Source organism: Symphalangus syndactylus, chromosome 17 (genome assembly GCF_028878055.3).
Source record: "Symphalangus syndactylus isolate Jambi chromosome 17, NHGRI_mSymSyn1-v2.1_pri, whole genome shotgun sequence".
Lineage (NCBI taxonomy): Eukaryota > Metazoa > Chordata > Mammalia > Primates > Hylobatidae > Symphalangus > Symphalangus syndactylus.
Window position 1 is genome coordinate 90,675,043 of NC_072439.2, and position 11,257 is coordinate 90,686,299.

The 11,257-nt window shown below is 37.2% G+C and overlaps 1 pseudogene; it reads right to left on the bottom strand.

The window, feature by feature from the left end:
- Positions 1 to 4,089: 4,089 nt before the first annotated feature.
- Positions 4,090 to 4,843, bottom strand: LOC134733343 (enolase-phosphatase E1-like; annotated as a pseudogene).
- Positions 4,844 to 11,257: the final 6,414 nt, after the last annotated feature.

The following is an 11,257-nucleotide window of genomic DNA, read 5'->3' on the forward strand; positions in this document are numbered from 1 at the left end:
TACTCGTATCATCATTTCACCAGTTTATTTTTTTATTTTATTTTTTATTATTTTTTCTTTTAGAGACAGAGTCTTGCTCCGTCGCCCAGGCTGGAGTGTGGTGGTGCTATCTCGGCTCAGTGCAAGCCCTGCCTCCCAGGATCATGTCATTTTCCTGCCTCAGCCTCCCGAGTAGCTGGGACTACAGGTGCCTGCCACCATGCCTGGCTAATTTTTGTATTTTTAGTAGAGGCGGGGTTTCACCGTGGTAGCCAGGATGGTCTCGATCTCCTGACCTCGTGATCTGCCTGCCTCAGCCTCCCAAAGTGCTGGAATTACAGGCGTGAGCATTTTACCAGTTTAAATGAAGTGTATAAACTTTACTTTCTTTTGCATTTCTTATTTATAACATAGTATTATTATAAGATAATATTCTTAAATATTTCCTCTATATACATTTAACTCCACATTAGACAGTGTTGTAATTTTTTCTTCAATCATCACAGTTAGGAAAACTCAAGATGAAGAGGAAAGTCTATTTTATTTGTTTGTATTTTTGCTTATTATTTACTTTCTTTTTTCTGATGTTCCAAGAGTCTTTAAAAAAATTATTTCTTTTCTGTTTAAAGAACTTTCTTAGCCATTCTGCTATGATAAATTTTCTGCTGACAAATTATCTTAATTTTTTTGCATCTGAAAATGTCTTGACTTCCCTTCATTCCTAAATAATATTTTCTCTGGCTAATAGATTACCACTTGATAGTTGTTTTTTTTTTGTAAAGCACATGGAAAAATGTTATGTCACTTTCTTCTGGCCTTGATGATTTCTGATGAGAAATCCACTGTTATTTGATTTTTTTTCTTATATAGGTATCGTTTCACTGTTTCTTCATCACTTTCATTTTTTTTTCTTTTGAGAACTTCGACTATAATGTGTCTTGGTATGAATTTCTTTGTTTTTTTTTTTTTTCTCTTTGTGATTCATCGAGTCTTTGGATGTGCAGATTTATGGAAATTTTTTGGCCAAATTTGGGGAGTTTGAGTTATTTCATTAAGTACATTTTCAGCTCCCCAGTTTTCCTCCTCTAATTCTGGCACTTCAATGACACAAATGTTATGTCTTTTGTTATATTTCCACAGGAAGTGAGACTTTGTTCCTGTTTTTCTTAGTCTATTTTTTTCTCTGTTGTTCAAATTGAGTAATTTCTACTGTTCTTAAAATTCACTAATTATTATGTCTCCTCCATCTTGCTGTTGAACCCATCACTGAGTTTTTTATTTCAGTTACTGCATTTTTAAGTTCTAATATTTCCATTTCATCTTTAAAATATTTTATATTTCTTGCTGAGAAATATTTATTTGCTAGGATTTTCTGTTATTTTTTTCATTTGTTTCAATTGTGTTAATAATTTTTCATTAAAGCATTTTTATGATAGCTGCTTTACAATATTAGTCAGATAATTCTAATGTCACTGACATCTTAGTGTTGGCTTCTATTGATTGTGTTTTTTTCTTTTCCATTCAGTTCAAGACCTTCCTGGTACTGGCATGAATGTTTTAAGTTGAAATCTGGGCATTTTGGGCATTATGTTATGAAAAACTGGATCTTATTAATAACTTTCTGTTTCAGCTTGTTCTTTCTGACACTACTTAGGTAGGGAAAGAGGAGGACACTGTCTTGTTACCAACTTGGCCTCCATTGACACACAATAGAGTGGGTTCCTCCTTACTGCTGAGTTGAGAGTTCCAGCTTCCTACTGGGAGCCTCTGCTGATACCTGCTTAGCTGGAAGAGGTGAGTGCTAGGTTACTGATGTCCACGTGGTCTTCACTTCCCACATGGGATGGTGGTGATGGTGGTGGCAGTCTCAGGACCATGGGAAGTGGTGAAAGCCCTAAGTCTGTACTAGGCCCTATTTGATAGGACTTCAGAAGGGAATAAAAGAGTGTTTCATTTCTGCTTAGTGGGTGTGGAAGTCCAGGCTCTCCCTGTGGTTTTGACTGACATTGAGTGGGTGGGAGAAATTGTCCTTGCCCTATAGCGATGGAAGATTTGGCTGCCAACTTGGCCGTCTCAGACACTCCTCCTGCAAGGGGCTCATTACAGACAGGTGAGGGTAGAATTCTAGGTTCCTCCTTGGCCTTTGCTGGCGTACGTGAAAAGAGGCATAAGTTTTCTTCTGTGAAGTCTGGGTAGAATAGGGTGGTTATTGTCAAACGTGTTTCTGTCTTGCTAGGCTCCCCCTTTCCTGGCCCTTTGGCTAGAGAGCTGACTTTGGTGAGACTTTATTTATTTGTCTGGGCCCATTTGGTGTTTCTGGGTTTCCATCTTCTGCACTGCAAAGTTTGAGTTATGTGAGATGAAAAGAGAACTCGCCACCGTGTTGTCTCTTGTATCCTAAGGTCCCTAGACTATCTACCTTCTTCTCTCTGCCTTTCAGACAAGGTGTTTATTTCATGTATATGTTCAGGGGTTTTAGTTGTGCTTAGCAGGAGAGATAAGAAAAAAACAACATTGACTCTGTATTATTGTAATAAATGTTTCTAACATCTTATTTTAAAATACTATTAGACATTAAAGAGTTACAAAAATAGTACAAGAAATGTCTGAATATAATTTATCCATAGTTCCCCCAAATAGTTAACATTTTAGCATCTTTGCTTTATATTTATTCATTCATTCTTTATTTGTTTATTTCTATCTAATCTTATTGAACACTCTCAGAGTAAGTCGCAAACTCTAAGAACTTCAGTGTGTACGTTCAAAAAACAAGAATAGGCCGGGTGCAGTGGCTCATGCCTGTTATCCCAGCACTTTGGGAGGCTGAGGCGGGAGGATCACCTGAGGTCAGGAGTTTGAGACCAGCCTGGCCAATGTGGTGAAACCCTGTCTTTACTAAAAATACAAAAATTAACTAGGCATGGTGGCACGTGCCTGTAATCCAAACTACGCAGGAGATTGAGGCAGGAGAATCGCTTGAACCCAGGAGGCGGAGGTTGCAGTGAGCCAAGATCACGCCACTGCACTCCAGCTTGGGTAACAGAGCAAGACTCTGTCTTACAAAAACAAAAACAAAAATGAAAAACAAGAATATTCTTTTTTAAGAATAAAATGCTTTTATTAATCACAACATGCAATTGACGTGGCATCTTATTAGAATTAAACCAAGATTAATACTGGTGTTATGAAACTTACCTTTCTCACCTCCATTTCAAAGGAAAATATTACATATTAGGGCTTGTCTTAATCTTATGGACTGATTTCAGTAAAAACTATTTTAAATAGTCAATAGCAATTAACATATATTCTCAAACTGTGCTCAGAAGCAGTTAAAAAGGCAACTATAAAATCTGTAATGATAACAACCAGCAGGATTAGGATCGTTCTGTTAAACATTAGGAGCCACATCGCTATTTTAGCTGTTACATCAGTGCACCTTTTTCACTAGTAAGGCAGCTGCTTACTAGGGGTGCCATGCTGATTAGCAAGTTTCTTCTTAAGTAAAAGACACTTGATTGATCAAGACTCAAGTGAGTTTTCTTTTTCAATGTTGCTTTCTTTTGGAGCAGAAACAAAAAACCTTTGTCTTTGATATGTAAGGAGTCAGATATGAAATACAGCTGTTATAATCTTCTAAATCATAGTTAAACAGGGGCACAGAATTATTATAAGTCTTTGAAATATTTCGTTATTAAAATAACAAAACTTCTGAATAATTTCTCAAAGTAGCTTTCCATTTTGGTACATGACTTTATAAACATCGCACATTAGATAAGTATTTTAGCAGTTTCTTCTATCAAATACACTTTGCCCTCAGTAAGGTTTAGAGTATGATTTCAAACAGTTTCTACATATAAGCATCTTTAAATAAGCTTTGTTTTCACTGAACTGACTATTTTCACTTATGTGCCTGTGGAAGTTAATTTGAGCATACATACATACATACATGTATATACACACACACACACACACATATATATATATATACTGGCATACATATGTGTATACATGTGTGTTTTCTAAGTAAGTTACTTTTACCATTAGAATAAAACTGGACACAACAGGGACAACTCTATGAGAAATAGTGTGGTCTTCCTTGGAAACCCTTCTTTAGGTTGAGGAGAGCAGGTACAGTTTGCTGAAGGATGTGATGAGGCTGTAGTAAGTCTTCTCATCATCTTTTAATTCTGTTTCCAAGTCTCACCACCACCGCTACATGCACATCTCCTTCCTCGGCAGCACCGGCCTCTTGAGTAACATCTGTCAGAAACAAAATGTTGTTGGTTGAGCCCCCAGTGCAGTCTGCAATCCTTTGATAACTTTCACTCTCTACTTTGTGTCCAATCTTGGTATCAAAGGGACCATCAACAAGCTCAAAAATCTTTCCCTTTGCAGACTGCCCGAATAACAGTTTCTGTGCCTCTACGCTCCCCGAGGAATAGATATACACCTTCGTTCCAGCCTCTTTCCACTTCCGGACTGCTGGAAACACATCTGCAAAGAACTGTGCTTTCATGGGCCGAGCTGTGAATGCTGCCCTTCACGTGTGGTCCTGCAGCTGTTTGAACATGGTGGTCTTTCCTTCCAGGGACATCTGCCAGCACACCTTATCTACCACGGCCTGGATCATCTGTTGCTGATCGTCCAGTCCATTCCCAGGCCGCATATCTTCCTGCTGCAGGGATAGGAACAGCCCCATCTTCTTCAGCCTGTTTCCTCAAGAGATTGATATCCTGTGGGCACTCCTCTTCTTCCCAATATGTCTGCAGATGCTCTAACATTTTCTTCAATATAAGGAAATAAAATGTCCTTCCATGTCTAATGGGATCAGGTTGACTTTGGTGGGCACTGAAAGCACGACCATTTCCCTACTGGATGCTACTATGGAAATCTGCCTGCCAGTAGGGAGGACGTAGGGCAGCGTAGACTGCGGCCCTGTACAGTTCTGGTGCCAGTGACTGTGTGCAGCCTGGCCTGTGTTGGGAAAGGCCACCTCTGCACACCCGGAACTAGAGAAGGCTGCTGCCCAGAAGCCCTGAATTCATCCAAAAAACAAGAATATTCTTTTACATAACCAGGGTACAATCATAATCACGAAATTAACTTGAATGCAATATTATTTAATTTTATAGATATTATTCACATTTCATCAATTGTATCACTTATATCTTTCACAGTAAAAGAAAAAAAAACTCAAACATTTTATAGGGAAATATGTCCTCTGATGTAGGACCCTGGGGTTTGCTGCATTATTTCAAAGGGAATTCAATCAATTTGCTGATTCATTCTCATTCTCTCTCTCTTTCTCTCATTCTCTCTCTACCAAACCCACTCTGATTTTTGACCATTGTAAGTACCTTATAGTCAACCAGCCTAGAATCTCTCTACCTGTATCTAACTAGATCTCTACCTGTTCCAGTCCTTGTTAGAACAGGAAAACAGTCATGTAAAGCAATGCAGAAATAATAAAGTTTAATACAGAAATTAGGGATTACCTGGGAGAGAAATCAGGAAGGGTATATCCAAAATGTTAGGAAAAAAACCCTGAAACTCTGTAGTGAGTAGTTATAAAATTCATTAGGAAACTGCTGCAATTCTTGATTTTCAGGAAGAGCCCCCGACTGACTATTTTGGTTAGCTGAATAACTTCCTTCTGGTTAGCTATGTGCCTGCCTTAATCTCCCAAGTCCTGCCTTTCAAAATCTCATGTGAGTTCTTCTTATCAGCAAAGTCAAATCTGGAATCATAGAGCAAAGGAGATTCTGGAGAATCTAGATAGAAAGTTTCCAGTTCAGGCTTCCAAGTTTTTCTGGTGAGTAAGTGGTGCCCTATAGTAGGAGAGAGAGTGGACAGCAAAACATCCGGCTGGCCCAGGAAATCTCTTTCTGGAAAATTATTCAAATAGTTAGAAATACATTGCTAAATTCTGTCACTGGACCCATGTTAGAGATAATTGGATCTCCCTTTCCCACCAGAATGTTGAATTTATTTATTTATTTTTTTGAGACGGAGTCTTGCTCTGTTGCCCAGGTGCAGTGGCGCGAACTCAGCTCACTGCAAACTCCGCCTCCTGGGTTCACGCCATTCTCCTGCCTCAGCCTCCCGAGTAGCTGGGACTACAGGTGACCGCCACCATGCCTGGCTAATTTTTTTTTTGTGTTTTTTAGTAGAGACGGGGTTTCACCATGTTAGCCAGGATGGTTTAGATCTCCTGACTTCATGATACACCCTCCTCGGCCTCCTAAAGTTGAATTTGTTTTTGTTATCATCACTTTCCCCAATGGATTCACCCTAAGATACAATCTAAAGAGGGCTTCTCTTTATTATTGATACTTCTTATTTCTATTAGAAACTCTTGATTTTTTTTCATTCCAATTAATTAGTGTTAGTTGAGCTACCATGATTTTTCATGACCTCGATTCTAACCTTGGCCTTAGTTTATTGTTCCACGGAGGACATACTATTCAAGTTGGCCCAATTACAGTGTTTTTCCCCATTTTTTCATTTCTAATGTTTTTCTAATTATTTTTATGTCTAAAAATAGCTCAATTGTATGATATGTCTAGAGCAAACAAAGATTGCATCAGTCAGTAAAGATTAGGTTATGCCCTGGTAACAAATCACACCAAAATCTCAGTAATTTTTTTTTTTTGAGGCAGCGTTTGGCTGTCACCCAGGCTGGAGTCCAGTGGTGCAATCACTGCTCACTGCAGTCTTAAACTCCTTGGCCCAAATGATTCTCCCACTTAAGCCTCTCAAGTAGCTGGGAGTACAGGCACATGCCACCCTAACCAGCTAATTTTTTTATTGTTTTGTAAAGACTAGGTTTTGCTGTGTTGTCCAGGCTGGTCTTAAACTCCTGGCCTCAAGTGATCCTACTGTCTTGGCCTGCCAAAGTGTTGGGATTATAGGTGTGAGCCACTGCACCTGACCTACAGTAGTGTTTTTTTTTTTGTTTTGTTTTGTTTTTTTTTTTGTGACACAATCTTATTTACTGCTCATTCAGTTTCTACTGAAGATCTAGGTGTTTCTACAGGACAACTGTATCCCATGAGCTGGCTCAGTATTTTAAGCTGCTTAAATAGTTTGGTCTCCCCATATAGATACAAGCTTTTACAATTCTTATGGTAGGGGAAGAGCCAAACTAGAGAATCCTGTATCTGCAATGAAATGCTTCCACTCACATTTCATGGTCAAATCAAGTCAAATGGCCATGTCCAACTTCGAGAGGTGGATTAGTGGAATCCTTCATGTACTCAGAAATAGAGAATATCTAGATATTGGTGAACAATTGTAATACTTACTCTAAGGACCCCAAAGTCTTATGGACTTCTGACTGACTATTCAGTTGGAGTTAAATGATTAAGGAAGGTAAGTATGATGCCCCTATCATCTTAGAACACATGAGTCAGTACTAAGAAAAATGTTCGCTCTCTCTTTCTGCTTTTGCTATTACTTTGATTACTATGCTTGAGAAAGCCTAACAAAAATGATGCTATTCCTTTACATTTTGCTCAGCATTGTGGATGAGCTATTAGTCTTTTATATAATGTCGCCTCTGAGTTAGAAATTTAGTGTCGAAGCTAATAGTAGGGTACTGTTTATGCAGCTTATCATACAGGGTTGCTGTGAACCTCAAGGGAAATAATGGTTACAAAAGGGCTGGATGTACTTTAATATATTCAACAAATAGTTTAAGGTGTTGTTATTGTTATTTCTTTCATTGAGCTTTCATTAGGAGCATCTCAGGATGACTTTTCAGCTGAAATCAGATTGGGTGATTCTTCAGTGGGCAAAACCCTCATTTTCAGACAATCTAAAGGCCTTTCTTATCAGTAGATTCTCATAAGCATTTATGAGTGTAACAGGATGGAATAGGCCTGGGGTAGAAGGTAAGGGTGTTCAGGACTAGTCTGTGATTAAAATGGGGTTCCAATGGAAAAATAAGGCAGCCTATAGTATAAATGTGAGCCCGCTGAGGTCTGCTGTGTTATTCTCTTTAATAACAGTGTGGAGAGGTGTTAATGAGCATGACACAGGGCACACAGCCATCGAGTGAATTAGTCATAGCTTGATTCTTTTATGTGCCTCGTCTAATGGCAAACATTACCCAGCAATCACAGCAGTATCACTCAGATGGAGCAGAAGGTGTGGAAGGGAGTAATGAGGCTGCCTAAAAACTGTTTTACAGAGCCCTGCACCAATTCACAACAGATAATAGAACTCAGAGCCAGACAGATAATAAAAGCGACAGCCATTTATTGCTAAGAGACTGTCTGAATATTTGTGCATAAAGCAGCCCACTCCAAGTTCTTTAATCACATTTCTTGAGAAAGAGTGGCAAAATGGAAAGCCACGTGTCAGGCTACTTCCATTAGTGTGTTCTAAATGAGTATAAAGAGGAATGAGCAGATACCAAGAAAAAGAACACTGAAAAAGACTGCAGATCCGAAACAGCTTCTGGCTGTTTGAATTCAGCAAATTGGGACATCTTCTCCATGTGACTAGGACAGAGTATTGGAAAATGATTTTATCCTAAAGTCATTTGATATTTAGGATTGTTGAAAAATATCTTAGTTTACAATTCTTCTTTGATTCCTAAAAGAGAGAATGGCTCACCCAGACCCCATTTTTTCTTGCTTCATACCTAGACTTTGGCACTTTTTTAGTATTGTGGATAGTGAATGGAAACATGTTGTAAAGGTCTAGAAGATGGAATTCATAGTTTTCCATAAGTTTTTTTTTAAAGACCAACAATCTTATCTTTTTCCAAAACGATCCCAAAAAGATTTAAAAGGAAATTTAATCATATTACAAAGTATCTCCTAATAGAAAATGAAATTTGGAAACGTGGTTTTTCATATTTTTTCCTTGGCAACCATGTTCTGCTATGGTGCCACATTTTAAGAGGGACATTAACTAGATGACGTGCATTCCAGGTAACATGTATAAAATGTCACTGGAATATAAAACTATTATCATTTTAAAATGTTTGAAGGGCCTAAAGAATTTAACATAAAGAGGATAGAGAGTGCATAGCTTGGCAGTAGTATTCAAATAGCAGATATCTATTCCTCCTGTGAAAGAAGAATTGTATGTTCTGTAGGACTTAAGGGAGTAAAAAAGAAAGACTAAATTAAAGTTAGAGTAGGTCCCTTCACCTGATTACAGGGAATGATTTTGCAGTGTTTAGAGCTGTCCAGAAATTGAATAAGCTGTCTAGAAATTGAATAAGCTGTCTAGAAATTGAATGAACTGTCCAGACCAGTGAGCTCCTTGTCAGTGGATGTGTTCAAGCAGAAGCTAAGTAACCACTTGCTAGAGATATTTTAAAGAAGAGTTAAGATGGAGAGTTGTCTTAATTGATGTGATATCCACTTGAACCCAGGGTGTCTGTGATATTAGTTATTGTTAGTCTCCTCAGGGAGGTTCTTGATGCATTGTAACCTGGGGCCCAGGAGATGAGCAAGGATGAATAAATGGTAACTTTAAAGGCTATGTTAGAAATATTTTTTCTTATCTTCTGAAGTCAGAAAGATTTCAACGTTTATATTATTATGACTATAAAAGCAAGGTTTATTGTTAAGATAAATAGTAAATTATGATTGCTTGAGTTTTTATACAGTTCTTTGTTTTCCCTAAAGTCAATAGTTGCCTTGTTTATTAATTTTTCTTATTTTTAAGTACATATAACTAATTAGTTTCCAGATGTTCTGTTTTATAAAAGACTCTGCATTATTATTTTATACACAGCCAAATGCACCAAGTCATCCATCAAGTGCATGTAGCAATTGGTACCCAACTGTTAGTTATATATCCAACATCCATTGTCCTTTTTTCTTTTACTAATAGGAGCCACATAGAAGCTTAAGGTAACATATGTCTAGCTTTAGAAATTCATTTCCTAGCCTTTCTTGCAGCAAATATGTCCATAAGATACAGGCTTCTAAAGAAGATGTAAATAGCTGTCTACTGGGGATTTAGGGACAGGTACCTTCCTGTTAAAGGCATTGCCTATTTCTCCTTATTACCACCACCACCACATCCTCCTCTTCATCCTCCTCCTTGTTTTTCCCCCTCTTTTCTGCTCTGTCTTATTCCTTCTTGTCTGAATATACTGATTTTAGGTGGGGGTTGAGCAGCCTTTACATCACATGAGGGAACTGTAAGAATAAAGATATAAGGAGCAGGATTTTAGAGACAGTAATGGCACTGCAAAAACAGTCCAGCACTTTTAATCTATGGATCTCTGCTTAAAGGTGGGAAAATATCTTTTTAATTTAATGACTTTGGTAAGGCTTGTAAAATATCCAGCCAAATACAACCCTAACTGATACCAATGACATTTCAAATCAGTGTATTTCTCAATAAATTATGTTGATACATGTGTCTAGCTGTGTGGGAAAAAAGGAAGTGAAATCTTTTCTATTTACACCAAAATGAATTCTGTAGGAACTAATAATATCAATGTAAAAAATGAGAGACACCATTAAAGTTTTAGAAAAACCTACAACATTTTATAAAATACAATCTTCCATCGTGGAAGGTTTGTCTAAGTATTACTGAAACCACCAAGATAAAATGATCACTAAATATAACCAAATAGCAATGAAAATTTTCTATGCAGATGTCTTAATGAGGCAAGTAATTAATTGGTAAGAAAATTATGACCATACTGAAGCAGGGAGCTAATATCCTTAATATATAAAGAGTTGTTCAATAGCAAAAAGAAAACTGTATTGAAGTTAAAGAAAAATTGTCAAAGGAAACAGACAATTCCAAGAAAAAAGAAAAGCATGTGTGGAAAGCCTCTCACAAAACAGACTAAATAAATAAAATACAATAACAAATAAAAATAATTAAAGTAGCTATAATGAAAGAAGCCAATTAAAATTATAAACAATATCCTCAGAGAGATATAAAAATATAGAATATTCTGGAAATAAAAATATGATGTTTCATATCTTTAAAAACCAAACAAGAAACAAGAACAACTGGAGAATAAAAAAGAGCTTTGAGAGATTAAAAATATGTAATAAAAAGGTCTGAAGAATGGCTGGAATACAGACATAACCGGGAAATTAAAATAAAAAAGACAAAAGACATAGTTAATAGAATAAAGAAGAAAATTGAAAGACTAAACCATATCCTCAAAGAGTCAACTATCAGGAGCTCTGGAAATAAAGACCAGAGTAAACAGTGAAGAAGAAATTACCCAATCAATGATTGAAAAAAAATTTCCAGATCCAAAAGACCTGATTTTTCAGCTTGAAGATGT